Source organism: Lepisma saccharinum, chromosome 17, assembly GCF_977018435.1.
Source record: "Lepisma saccharinum chromosome 17, izLepSacc3.1, whole genome shotgun sequence".
Taxonomy (NCBI): Eukaryota; Metazoa; Arthropoda; class Insecta; order Zygentoma; family Lepismatidae; genus Lepisma; species Lepisma saccharinum.
Window position 1 is genome coordinate 7,166,280 of NC_139245.1, and position 14,947 is coordinate 7,181,226.

Sequence of the window (14,947 nt, forward strand, 5' to 3'; positions counted from 1 at the left end):
GCATTATAACTGAAATTTATTTCTTTTGTTTACTATCATAAACATAATACTGGCTAATTTAAGAGATTGTACATTTGATACCCTGTTGTAAAAGTTTGATTTTTTTATTATAAAGTAGTTTTGTGTCATTGCACTTTACATTGCAACCTCTTGATTACAGGCCCGTAGCTAGAGGGGGGCAGGGGGGGCAACTGCCCCCCCTGAGAGCCTGCTCTGCCCCCCCTGTGAAAAATACAGAACACATTCCTACCTGGAATTCTCACTAATCTTTACAATTATATCATGTGTTACTCTAGCAACATTGCAAAGACAATTATTGATGTGATTTATTAGGGTGTATGGTATTCCGTATAATGTCGTATCAGGATTGGGGGGAAAAATTCCCTTCCAGATTAGACTTCAGGAAATGATTTCACAATTTTCAGTATCTAGAACAGTTGTGACATTTTGAGTAGTATTGTATTAAAGGTGCCTAATGTGTTTCGATGTTTTTCTTGTATGTGTTGCTATGAACTTTGAATTGCTTAAATTTTTGTTTCCCAAGTCTATCTTTTGGTAATAGTGTGGTAGAGAGAGGGAGTGGATATTTGATTTTTGTTACTTTGCGTTGCTTTTCTGCCACTTCTAGCTAATCGCAACAATGAAGGATGATGTGAAATTGATGAAGAGACACTCATAAACAGTGCCGCAACTACAGGGGGCACGGGGCATCGTCCCCTTCCCCTGACCTTAGACAGAAGTCCATTCTAGGGGAAGCAAACATTTAAGTAAAAAACAAGACTAAAGTGAGAATCATACAACTTAAGACCTTCTGTAAACAAAAGCACGTGTACCTTAACAGTGTTGCAAACTTATGAAAAAAAATAATCCACATAGCCTACAAGGTATAAAAACATTTCATTCGTCAACAGATGCGGAATAAGCAGTGTATCACTGATGACCTGTTGAAAGTTTTTGAATGTATGTAAAAAAAATGTACATCTTGCCTGGTGGCCGACTTTCTGACTCATCACTGAAGTTCCCTGGCTCGAATCCCGACATGGGAGTTATTTGTGAGTGTACCTTCATCACTTTCATCTGACGATCACTCATTCTCATCGTCGGGATTAGCCAGAAGTGGAAGAAAAGCAACGCTAAAATTCAAATAAAAAACCAAATACAAAATTTGCATCTTATCCCCCAGGAGTAAGATGGTTCCGTACCAAAGGATTAATTTTCTCTCATATTTTACTAAAAAAACCTTGTTAGAAGAATGTGACACATTGAGATAAATTAAGTTGTGAAACCGGGGTTTCTTCATTAAATTTATTTGATGTTTGAAAGTGTTATGATTTATTATTATAGATAATGAAAGTAACCTAATACATATGATTTGATTAACTAAATTAATAATTATTAATTAGATAAAAATAATGGAAATAACTCATTTGGTTTGATTGATTTGCTTTATTTTATTTCCCCTCTTGTGCCTTACCTTACCTTACCACATGGCGCTACAGCTCCTCATGGGCTTTGGCCTCCTCAACTATGTGCCTCCATCTATTCCTGTCCTCTGCAATCTCCCACCATCTTTTCACCTTCATGTGACGCAAATCTTCCAGGACACCATCTAGCCATCTTGTCATTGGTCTTCCTCTTCTTCTTGTTGAATAGATTTTTTCTTGCATCACTTTCCTTTGCATTCTATCGTTTCCCATTCTCTGTACGTGACCCAGCCACCGCATTCTTTGTGATTTAATAAATCTCACAATATCCTCTTTCCCTAGTATATGGTTAATTTCTTCATTAGTTCTTATTCTCCAGAAATTATTTTCATTAACCGGTCCATATATTTTGCGTATCACCCTTCTCTCAAATCTGCGCAATGCTTCCTCTTCTATCTTATTCATTACCCATGTCTCTGAACCATATGTTATTATAGGTCTTATTAACGTTTTGTATATGGTAATTTTGAGATTCCTGTTTATTAGTTTGCTCTTTAATAATTGCATGTTTGCATAATATGCTCTATTCCCCATGTATATCCTTTCTTTTATCATGCTATCTTTTTTATTTTGTTCATTTATGGTCAGCCCTAAGTATTGGAATGACCTGACTCTTTCAAATTCCTTCCCATTTATTTCTATTCTTTCCTCTCTATATTTGTCAGGTTTTTGGGTAACAATCATGTACTTTGTTTTATTGACATTTGTTTCTAGTCCTAACCTGTTTGCAGTTTCTTCTAATCTCTGGTATGTTTTCTTTAAATCGTTTCCTGTTCGTGCTATTATTGCAATGTCATCTGCATATGTGCATATTTGAGTGCTCTTTGTAAAAATTGATCCTCTCTTATCTACCTTTTGAACGGCCACGTGTAATGCTAGTATGAAGAGTGTGGTTGACAGTCCATCTCCTTGTTTGACTCCTCTGTAATATGGAAATTCTCTACTTGTTTCATTTCCTATTTTCACTTTTGCTCTGGTCTGTTTCATTGTCATTTCTATTAAATTTATTAACTTGATGGGGATTTTTAATTCTTCCATAGCTCTACTCAGTTCGGGTCTCCTTATACTATCAAATGCTCTTTTGTAGTCAATGAATACAATTAGGAGGTCTATTGCATATTCATAGTGTTTTTCAATTATCTGTTGTATAACGAATAATTGATCTGTTGTACCCCTGCCTGGTCTAAATCCACATTGATATTCTCCTACTATAGCTTCAGTGTATTTCTTCAGTCTTTCATTAATAATACTGGTAAGGACTTTGTACACCACATTTAGCAGCATTATTGGTCTATAGTTACTACATTCCGTTCGATCCCCTTTTTTGTGTATTGGGCATATTATTCCTACTTTCCATCCTTCCGGCATTTGTTCTTCTTTCCAGATCCGTTCCAGGAGTTTATGGATTTCAATTTTCATTGTCAGTCCTGCCATCTTTAGCATTTCTATTATTATACCGTCTTCTCCTGGTGCTTTGTTATTTTTCGCTTTTCTAATTGCTATTTCTATCTCCTCCATTGTTGGTGGGTCTTCAATGTTTCCCTCATTGTATCCATCTATTCCTGTTGTTCCCACTAGTTCCTCTTATTTTCCTAGTTGTTCTTGATAATATTCTGCCCATCTCTCTAATTTTCTATACTGATCTCCTATCACTGCTCCGTTTTTATCCTTATAGCCAATTTCCTTTGGTTGGTATCCTTTATTTACTTTTTTGATTGCGGTATATACTTTTCTTGTTTCATTTTGTCTACTCAAGTCATCTATCTCCATCAGCTGTTTCCTCATTATCTCCTTCTTTTTCTGTTTGCATGTTTTATTAGCTATATTCCTTTTTTCTCGATACCTTTCGACATTTCCTCTCGTTTTTCTTTGCATCATTTTTTGTCTAGCTTCGTTCTTTTCCTTTATTACTTTCTCACAATCCTCATCGAACCACATTTTTTCCCCTACTTGTTTATCTTCTCCTATTATTTCTTCTGCTACTTCTTTTAGAGTTCCTTGTATTTTCTCCCAGTGTTTCTCGGTTGAGCTCCTCTCCTCTGCTGTCCAACTTTGTGTTTTTTGAGCTATTGCATCTTGGTATCTTTGTCTGATTTCTTCTTTTTTCCCTTTCTGCATATTCCATTTTATTCTTTTTAGTTTTTCTGTCTGTTGTGTTGTTCTTATTCTCTCTCGAACTTTTACTTTCAAAAGAAAGTGGTCAGAGTCACAGTTAGGTCCTCTGCAACTTCTAATATCTGTGATTGAGGAGGAATATCTGTGACCTACCAAAACATGGTCGATTTGGTTTGTTGTTGTTCCATCTGGGGATCTCCAGGTTCCCAAATGTATATCTTTATGTGGGAAACACGTGCTTTTTATTATCATTTTGTTTCTAATTGCAAACTGATAAGAGTAGATTGCCATTATTATTGCTTTCTCTATGTAAGGTATAGACTCCACTTATTCCTTTTCTCCTATCCTCCTTGCCAATTTGTGCATTAAAATCTCCCATGATAATAATTGAATCATATCTAGGTGTCTCTTCTAATGTTTCCTCCAGCTTATCATAAAATTCTTCTTTCTCTTCATCACCTTTGTCTTCTGTAGGTGCATACACTGTTATAATTGTTATGTTTCTGAATGATCCTTTAACTCTGAGCTTGCTTATTCTATCACATACTGGCACAAACTGCAGTATACTTTTTCTTGCTTCCTTAGTTATTATGAAGCCTGTACCTCTCTGCCCTGTCCTTTGTTCTGTTCCACTATAAAACATTGTGAAGTATTTTTTGTCTATTCTGCCCGTTCCAACCCATCTAATTTCCTGTACTGCTGCTATCTGTATACCATTTTTTTCTATTTCTTGTGCTACCTCCTGCAACTTTCCTGGGGCTAGCATTGTCTTTATATTCCACGTGGCCATATTCATGTCCGTTATCCGTTTAGCTGGTCCGTCATCATGTTTATCCACTTTCCGAGGCACAAGTTGTGGTTTCTGAACGATTGATTTTTCCGGATAAGGTTGTCAACCTCACGCCAACCCCCAACCTGGAGGACCAGGTAATTTTCTGTTAGGGTTTTCTTCCCTTAGCCTTTATAGATCCCTCTATGACTACAAGGCAGCAGTATTTGGGACTAGGAAGGAATATTAGGATAGGATATGGTAAAGATGGGACGTTGTAGAACACCTTAGTCTGGCTTCTCTTCTGAGACCTGTCCAGCATGGGTGACCCTGCCGGTAGATTCTACCGCTGGCATAGCTCTCAGCTTCAACAAAGCACACAAACCCCTCCGCCCGCACGGTCAGTGCTACTTTAAGGCGGTGTTCCCTGGAGGGGCCCCTCTTGTGCCACTTATGGCTAATTTGCGAAGATGGGGATGAATGATGATGATATGATTAAATCAATGAATGGACATTCACAAACATCCATGCTCAGGCCACGATTCGAACCCGGGACCCCAGGCATCATAGAGCGATGTGCTAACCACTCCGTCACGGAGGCGGCTAACTAATTTGGAATTCAAATATCACCTATCCCTCATCGTCTCGTAACTAATGACAAATGTGCATGTCACAACGTGGTCGATCTACACCTCAATGTCACACATTCCAGTATCCTCCAGAGTGTACTTCAACATCTCTAAAGTTACTTCATCCAAAACATTCGTATGTCCTTTTCATCCAGTTCAAAAATGCTGGATTATGCAGCAAAGACACCAAGGGAAACTTAGAGAAGCATAAAAGTGGGGAAAGAAGACTGTAGAATACAGAAATATTTTGAGGCAGTCACATTTTATTGTACGCTACATATAAAAAAAGGCATATTTGGGGGTGAATTTTCAAATATTGTCACATTTTTCTTCTCTTCTGTTGAGAGGTGTTTATTTTAAATCAACCTCCCTCGCCCTACGGCCTGCCCTCCTTCACCCACAAAAGTATTCCGGAGTGTGAGGATGTCCATCCGGATGGTGAACACCTCTGGATTATAGATCAACTGCTGCATCCCACCCCCTCCCCCATCCCCGGAGGATCGTCACTGACAATGTGAAATCACACTATCATATGCTGACATTCGACATACCACTTCCGTTTCTGTACTTGACTTAGTGAGAAGTATTGAGGTTGGCAACAGCCTAATAACGGATTCTTTCCACATCATGTAGTCCGTTCTATGAAAGTACGCTAATGGAAGAAAAACGTGTAAATTACATTGGATTATACATTTTAAAATATATTTTCATTAAAGGTTTCTCTTTATAATAATAATACGTGATTATTGTATAAATTACAATCGATCACGTGAACAGCAAGAAAATAGCGCCAGTTTCGAACATGGAGACTTCCATGCGTGCAGAAAGGTCTCCCGTGTTTTCAGAGTAGTCTTTCGAAAATACACCCGTTTGAAAAGTGGCAAGAAGCAGGTTGTTCTTAACGTTTATGTGACGTTGTGTCGGTGCTATCCTGAGCAAGAAGTGAAGTTGGTGTCCAAGTGTAATTGTGTGTCTGCGTCTTTGTGTTTTCGGTGTGGTGAAAGAAAGGAAAACGACCGGTCAAGTTGCGAGTCCCGCGAAAAAAACACGTTGTTGCTCGTATAAACAAGTACACCGATTTTGAGATAAGCTCAATACAAGGCGAGGTGCTTTCGTATTCTTTCAATCAAAGAACCGTTCTGTCCACTGTGGGGAAGATGTTGATAGTGATGATTGATGACGATCCCCAATTTTAGCAGTCGACGTTAAATCGTCTCTTGTGCCACGTTGAGTTCCTTTTTGGGAAGCAAATTTGACAAACCGTACTTTGACAGGATGATGTCTAGCACCGAAAATGCCTCAAGTTCAAAAAGGAACTGCTGAATCAAGGTAAGAAAATACATTACTTGCATGAGACGTGCGTAAATAATGTGCTTATTATCGTCTTCTTGTTGGGCAATAATTTGGTGGAAGAGGAAGCAATAAAACCAAAAGGCTTGAATTTACTGAAACGAATCTCTCACTCTCTTGTATAACCTTGGCGCTGTCATACTGAGAGAGGAAGGGGGAAGGGGTATCTGTTAACCCCTTTTGGCGTAGAAAAATATGTTCATTCTTGAACAAGAACACGTATTTAATCACTTGTAGAAAATGTATTATACTTCAATGTGTAGATTATCAGTTAAAATAAGAATACGTTTTTCCATGTTACGTAAAATTAAAGGTTGCGAGTGACCAGCATATGATGGCCGCACCATTCACGAACAGCTGGCGTGGAGTGATACGTTACTCGAAGTGAGACGGTTGTTTACAGAGGGTCGGAAGTTTCATGATTCTTACTTTAGGAGAATCTAAGAATAGAAGGACAATTGGATACTCATGACGGAATTAGTTTTTACGTGTTCCTTGCATTTTCTACTAGACAGCCAAGGGCACTTGCAAGGTGCACAGAGGGGCAATTGCCCCCCCTCGATTTCAAAATTTATACAAATAAAAATACATTTCGTAAAATTTTCTTGCTCACTTCGCTCGCAATGTCTGCTGTTCAAGTGCAAGTCCAAGTTCAGAGCCATAGCTATGGGGCGGCAGGAGTCGGCCCTGGAAGCCAAACGATCTATATGAAAAAAAAAATGTTAAAGAGAATGCCATGGTGCCCCCGTAAAATTATTGCACCCTATTAAAACAATTTCTTTCTATGAAACTTAATATGAAATATTAATGATGACACTGTAATCCAAGAAGTCATTGATCAATCAAGGGATTCCTATTTGTTTGTCAGGTGTCAAAACATGTATTTCAACTATAATATAATACAATTCACACAATATTTTGCAAAATGGTTAACATAACCATGTTTTAGAAAGTAGCAAGAGAATGTGTTTTTACAACATGCCTAGTCTTCCACAGATGGAGTTTTTTTGAGTTGGTATTTCCACTTTATGCACAGGTAAGGCTAATCGGAGCTGGACCTACAGTTTAAAGTGGGATTCGAACCAGTGTGTGCCTCCACCAGGTCCCCTTGATTACAAGGTGAAGACACTACCCACTGTGGCATCGGAAAGGCCCTCCACAGATGGAATAAACAGCAGAGGGTTCAGATGTTTCAGGTAAACGAGGCACATTACATAGCACAGCAAGACTTCCAATATCCCAATAGAGTACATTGACCCGAACACAAGAGGGTAGGCAATAGAATACTACATGGGACCCCTTTTGCTCACTTGAGCTCATTCGGGTCTCCCACAGTCAAGCACAGCTAACAGTTGGGCTGAAAAGTTTCGTAGGCTAACATAGTAAAAAATATTTTTTTGACAAAATTCGATTTTATTATTCAATATAGTTGCCTTTGAGGGCGATACAACGATTATAGCGGTCATACAATTTTTCGATGCCATTTTTATAGTACGATTTCTCTTTAGCCTCAGTTTCGGCGATTACCTCTTCATCAGTGCTAAATTTATTTCCAGCGAGCATTCTTTTAAGGTCTGCAAACAGGAAAAATTAACTGGGGGCCAGATCTGGAGAATATGGTGGATGGGGAAGCAATTCGTAGTCTAATTCATATAATTTTGCCATCGTTTTCATTGATTTGCGACACAGTGCATTATGAAACAGCACTTTTTTTTCTTCTTCAAATGGGGCCGTTTTTTCGTAATTTCATCCTTTAAACGCTCCAACAACGCTATGTAATAATCGCTGTTGATGGTCTGGCCCTTTTTGAGGTAATCGATGAATATAATACCATGCGCATCCCAGAATACTGATGCCATAACCTTGCCAGCCGACTGTTGCGTCTTTCCACGCTTTGGATTCGGTTCATCACGTGCAGTCCACTCGGCTGACTGTCGATTGGACTCTGGAGTGTAGTTATGGAGCCATCTTTCATCCATTGTAATATATCGACGGAAAAATTCTTGTTTATTACGGTTGAATATCGCTCAACATTGCTCCGAATTCAAAACGTTGTTGCTTTTGATCGATTGTGAGCACGCACGGCACCCATTTTGCACACAGCTTTCGCATGTTCAAATATTCATGCACAATATGTCCAACACGTTCCTTTGATATTTTTAAAGTCTCAGCTATCTCGATCAACTTCACTTTACGATCACTTAAAATTATTTTGTGGACTTTTTTGATGTTTTCGTCGGTAACAGCCTCTTTGGGGCGTCCACTGCGTGCATCGTCTTCGATGCTCATTTCGCCTCGTTTAAATTTAGCAAACCACTTCTCAACAGTTGATTTTCCTGGTGCAGAGCCCGAATAATGTTTATCAAGCCAAGCCTTGGCTTCAACAGTATTTTTTTTCGCCAAAAAGCAATGCTTTATTAACACACGAAGTTCTTTTTTATCCATTTTTTCACAATAACAAAAGCTGCTTCACTCACAATGCTATATCTCACGAACTAATTATCCGGCAGCTGTGAAATTTATACACGTATCTTTTGAAGGTTAGTACTAAGTAAAAATCACATGGATTTAATTCTAGTAACGCCATCTATGAGTCAGCCTATGAACTTTTCAGCCCAACTGTTACGCTTGAATGTTTAGAATAGAATATCATTTTAATGTGATAATAATTGTATGTAAAATATCAGCCACGGCAGTTTCAGCCCATAGTCATCACTGTATTAGTAAGATATACTAAACTACATTATAACATGGAGATAATGACTACATAAGTTCACTTAAGTTTCAATTTCACTTTGTGTTTCTATAATTGATCGCCCACTACCAAATATAAATTACGATTATACATGTACTACTGGGCATCGAGCGTATACTGCTAGTTTTGCCTGTTTTGCTCAAGTGAAGCAGCTCTAATTTCCATATGCTATCTAGTAATCAGAGTGGACGATTTGACGCTTGAGTGAAATTCTCTCACTGCAGTGTTATAGTAGGCAATCAGTACCAAGGGAAGGTTGCCTGTATTTAGGAGCCATTGTTACCAGGAAACATGAGGAGAAAAACAGCTGAAATCCATCCCCCATTGATTAGGGCTTCAGCAAGTGTCGTCTTCTGCTGCATGATGTCACTGGAGAAGTTGGAGCAGCAGGCTGTGCACTTCTACATAAAAGTGTAGGAGTTTAAGCACCATGGATAAAACTACAACCCTTTGGAATTAATAGGTATACATCATGATCACACATTTCTTATCCATTGCTTTTCTTGTTTCTGAAATTAACCCTGGCGATGGCAACTGAAAAAAAATGCATGGTAGAGTCAACACATGTGGTGTTGTATGTATTTTCATTCATTCAGTGTACACCCTAGTCATCCAGTAGAGATCAGTTTTACTGTGTATATATTTTGTTAACAACAGTTATGTTGGAAAAACCTGTATTACGAGCTAATGTATTACAAATAACTGACCCAGAATAAAATCAGTTCCGAAATTGAAATGTCGTTGTCTGTATTCAAATTCAGTCGTATTGTTTGTTTGAGTAGGTTTTTAAGTCCACTTTATGCACAGTAAGGCTAATTGGGACTGGGTCTACAGTTTAAAATTGGTGCCTCTACCAGGTATCAAACCTGGGACCCCTTGGTTACAAGGCGACAACGCTACCACTACACCAACAGTGAGGCCAGTTGTATTGTTGATATTCATTAAGTCTAAAGTCATAATAAGGCTAGATTGCCAAACATTCTAAATTAGTTTTATGTTCAAATAACAATAATAATAATCGACCAGCCCGACCCTGTGGCCGAGTGGTTAGCACATCGTGCTCCGACGCCAAGGGTCCCAGGTTCGAATTCCGGTCGGGCTTGGTTGTTTGTGAATGTCCATTCATCAATTTCATCATTTCATCACTCATCCCCATCTTCGCAAATTAGCCAAGAGGCACAGAACGCGAAGTAAAATAAACTAAATCAAATCAAATCAAATCAAAATAATCGACCAGTAAAACTTCCATGAAATCCTCACCATGCCAATGATGGGAGTAGGCATATAGTTTAAAAGTTCAGAGAACAGCATACAATGGATATCAACAAACACGTCTATAGCAGATTGTAACAGTACATCTGCCACTTTTTGGTTAAATGTTTATTTGCAGACCTATGTTCACAGACTGTTTTTTGCTTCTCCTAGCATGTACTTCTACACCCTTACACTTCATAATAATCACTTCTGAATTGCTCTGTATTTGTGGATGTTATTACAGAATATTTACAAAAATATATTGAGAAGGACTTTACTGTCGCATGTGCTGGTGCCAGCCCTTGCTTTTTGTAGTTGTGGGAGAAATCAAAATAGTGTCAGGTGACTGGATTGATTAATTGATTTCGTGTTTTCAGTCCACTTTATGCACAGTAAGGCTAATCGGGACCTACAGTTTAAAGTGGGATCCGAACCACTATGTGCCCCCACTGGGTATCAAACCCAGGACCCCTTGATTACAAGGCGACAACGTTACCACTCTGCTCTCAGGTGACTGGAATATTCATTTGGAATGGATGCTTAGAAATCTTGGGGAAAAGTGGACTTTTACTGCATCATAGATCTGCAGAAAATAAGAATATGGAATCAAGAATGAACAAATAGGCAAGGACAAGGACTGAAGAAGTCATAATTCACCACTGACAGCGGGAGGAGGAACAGAAGAGGAACTTGCAGACAATTTGGAAGAGGCTAGTCATCACTACAGCGAATGTCGAGTGTAACAAATTATATGAACAATAAACTCTGAGCATGGAGTATACATAGAGTAAAAGTGAATTTCTCTAAATTTGCACTATTATTCTTGTATGCATTTTGTTACTGCATTATAAACATAGTTTTGCAACTACATTATCCAATGCGATTAATTGTGTAGGCCACCGAGTTGGTGTTTGAGCTTTTGCCAAGCAAGACACTCGCGACCATTTGTCAGCATCATAGTGTGTCGATGAAACAAGCGCACAACAGTTTCAGTAATTATTTAAAAAAGTTATTTACTTACCAGATTTATAAAAGAAGGTGTTCAAAATAGTGGCTTTTTTGCCCACACATTTTGATACATCTTTATTAAGACACCCACTAACGTAAGCTGGCGAGGGGGCTGGAAACCAGTTTTTACGGAGGTCCTGAAACTAGATGCAAGACTGTGAAGTGATACGGTGCTTGTTACATGTTGTGTTTTCTACTGCACGTGTATTTATTATGATTTGTGTGTGTTAACTCAAGCGGCACGTCAAGTTCAAAGGCAATTTAAAACAAGATTCCCGAGTGGAAAAGTTCCATGTCGTCAAACAATCCACTCTAAATACTAAATTTGAGGAGAGGGAAGTGTTCAACCTAAGAAACCAAACCCCCAGTGATTTTTATTTCTGGGGTAGATTAAAAATTATCATATAGAAGTCAAATTCACACACACTGGAAAACTGAAAAGTAAAATCCCCAAGAAATTACATTAATCAATGGGAAGTGCAGCGAGTTATGGGTAAATTCATCAAGAGGTGTCAAAAATGCATGGACAACGAAGGCAGGCAATTTCAGAACCTTCCTTCATAATTTCATAATTGGGAAAAGAGATGCGGTAGTATGTAAATATGGAGGAACTAGTACTCACTTTATCCGCGAAACTGTTTTTTCTTATTTGTTCTATTAATTTCAGTGACCACTGCCACCATCCTCGTTGGAACTCGCTGTACTGTTGCTTGGCGTGCGTGTTTTGTTCTTTGTTCTCCAGCTGCCGCTAGGTGCGCTGTTGTTAACTGTACATCTGCGCCCGTGTAATCTGCTGCTATTTCCCGGTGTTAATTGTTGTAGTAGGGGAATCCAAGTGTGGTGTGCCTGTCCGCTATTGATGTTCAGCTCGTGCGGGAAGTGCATTATGGCATGCGTTTCCTTGTCCACGAGTCTACTTTGGTGTTCACCGTAGAACAATAGGAACATGGTAAGATCAACTTCCTGGACATCACAATCAGCCGTGCACTTTACAAATTCATAACCACTGTCTACAGAAAACCAAATGCAGGCAACCAGTACATACACGCTCTCTCTAGCCACTTTTGAGCCCTGCAATCTAATTCCAGAGCCCAAAAATAGGCATTGATTGAATGCAAGCAGTTGCTTATACTATGAATTCTTGCATAACCAGTTCCAAGGACAGGATTGATTGATATGTTGTTTTAAGTCCACTTTATGCAAAGTAAGGCTAATCGGGACTGGACCTACAGTTTAAAGTGGGATCCGAACCACTTGTGCCTCCACCGGGTATTGAACCTGGGACCCCTTGATTACAAGGTGACGACACTACCACAGCGCCATCGGGGAGGCCCTCCAAGGATAGGAAATGGTGTAAATTTTCTAATAAAACTTATGCCGTTTTACATGAAAGTTTTCTTATCAATCTTCAGTAAAAAGTGATCAGGTGGGAGGAAGGTTAGAAAAAAATTTGAGTTGACTTTTTAGAATTTGTCTTGATATTTTCAGTTCAAAATATGTTTTAAATCAGAAACTACTAAACTCCAAATATTTATTCACAACACTGTTACAAGAATTGACAATATTATCTCTTCCAATTAAATGTAAACTACAAGCAATGACATGCATGCATACATACTCACTACACAGAACTGCATTCCTGCCATGCCACTACTTAAAAAGTTCACAACAAATTGAACAAAGTAAAACTTTCTTACAATTCTTGCCTCTTCTCGACTGTTGTGCACATCAGGATGAACCACGGCTGATAAGGGGAATCCACAAGTAGCTTCAATGAGCAAAAAAGTCTCCCACTAGAATTGTCACCTGAAAATTAAAACAGTTAGTACTTCAAAATTAACTTCTGGTGATTATGTATAAAATTAAATGTTCAATATTTTAAATATACAGTGTGTCGCAAAATAATGTTTACACTCTTTGATTGATCAAATTGATGTTTTAAGTCCATTTTATGCACAGTAAGGCTAATCGGGACTAGACCTACAGTTTAAAGTGGGATCCGAACCACTATGTACCTCCACCGGGTATCGAACCTGGGACCCCTTGATTACAAGGCGAGGACGCTACCACTGCGCTTACTCTCTTTGAACTTTAATAACAGATAAACTGTTAAAGACGACTTGACTGTAGTTTTTGCATTTCAAGCTGCAATGTCTATGTTGAGCATGTGAGAGAATATAGGTCTTGTTTTGTTCTTAGTCCCGTCACAGCCTGTGAGATGTGAGAAATTTTTCTTTCGAGAAACGTAAGAGTCGAATATCCATCCATATCTCTTGATTTAACACAGGTAATTTACTACCTGTGGGGAACTGTGATGAATGCTGTGCATGCTACAAAGCCAGACACACTGAATGATGTTGGACATGCATACACTTCCGTTCATGCAGAAATCGTTATCTGCTGCTTATCACACTGTTCAGATTGCACCACATCATGTATTACTGCCAATGGTGGTCATTTTGAACATGAGACACCAAAAAAAAAGTTCGTGCTTGCTGTTATTATTGTTCCTGTTGTTGACATTCAAAGAGTATAAACACTGATGGTGCACTACTGTTATTCTACAGAGTGATTATTTCCCTACAAGACCCTGGAAAATGCAAATATCTCAAAGGCTATGCACTTTATTTAGAACATACGAGATGGTATGAAAAAGTTTTGAGACTAGGTCTGTTTACAAGAAAGTACTTTATATACCTACATTTACACACTATCACCTTCAAAATAATCCCCTTGCACAGTGCCCCTGCCATTTCTGGAATGTGTCCTGGAAGTCTCGTTTTCGAAGTGTGTCAAGCACCTTCTGCGATTCAAGCTGGATCTCTGCAATGGAGTCAAAAGGGTAACATTTGAGCTGGATCTTCGGGAAGAGGGCAGTCCGCAGGAGCCAAATCTGGTTCCGTACAACAGCAATGCTGTGGATTGTTCTCTGACGATCACCATGCACAATGCTGAATGGTTTCGATATTGTCAGGGGTTGCGCTTGTGGAAGGTGTTCCTGATCTCTCGTCATCTTCCAGTGATGTTTTTCCGCTCTTGAAGGGCACGTGCCACTCAAAACATCTCGAAGGACTCATTGCAGCATCGCCGTAAACTTACCGAATTATGTCAAGCGTCTCTGTGGCAGATTTGTCCACTTTTACGCAAATTTCACATTCGCTCTGTTCTAACTTGCTGTCCATGGTGAAATCGCAGACGTGGTCAGAATAGCCCCCAGTTGCACAGCACCCGATCTACTGAGGATGATGTCTCTTGGCACACTGACATGAAGGTCAGTGCTCCCTGCGACTGAGCATGCAGCCTTGTACTGCCATCTAGTGTCGTATTATGGAAACTTTTTGACACCACCTCGTATATATGTGAATAAATATCTTGATTCATGATAAACGTATCCATATTACAGAATACATGAAACTATCCAACACCACCATTTAGGCAGATTCGAACTTGATGTTACATATTTACAATTAACACATGCTCCACTACTGTGTAACCCTTCCCCCGGAATTAACCTTACACAATAAAAACTGAAAAGAAACCTGATACCAGTAACTGTGCGCTCTACCCTGTACTCCACAGAAAA

The 14,947-nt window shown here is 39.0% G+C and overlaps 1 long non-coding RNA gene across 1 annotated transcript in view; it reads right to left on the reverse strand.

Moving 5' to 3' along the window:
- Positions 1 to 13,024: 13,024 nt before the first annotated feature.
- LOC146001174 (uncharacterized) overlaps positions 13,025 to 14,947 on the reverse strand; it is a 52,205-nt gene continuing 50,282 nt past the window's right edge. The window contains exon 4 of the long non-coding RNA XR_014443540.1: positions 13,025 to 13,170. This is a non-coding gene — a long non-coding RNA (uncharacterized LOC146001174). The remainder of the gene's footprint in view (positions 13,171 to 14,947) is intronic.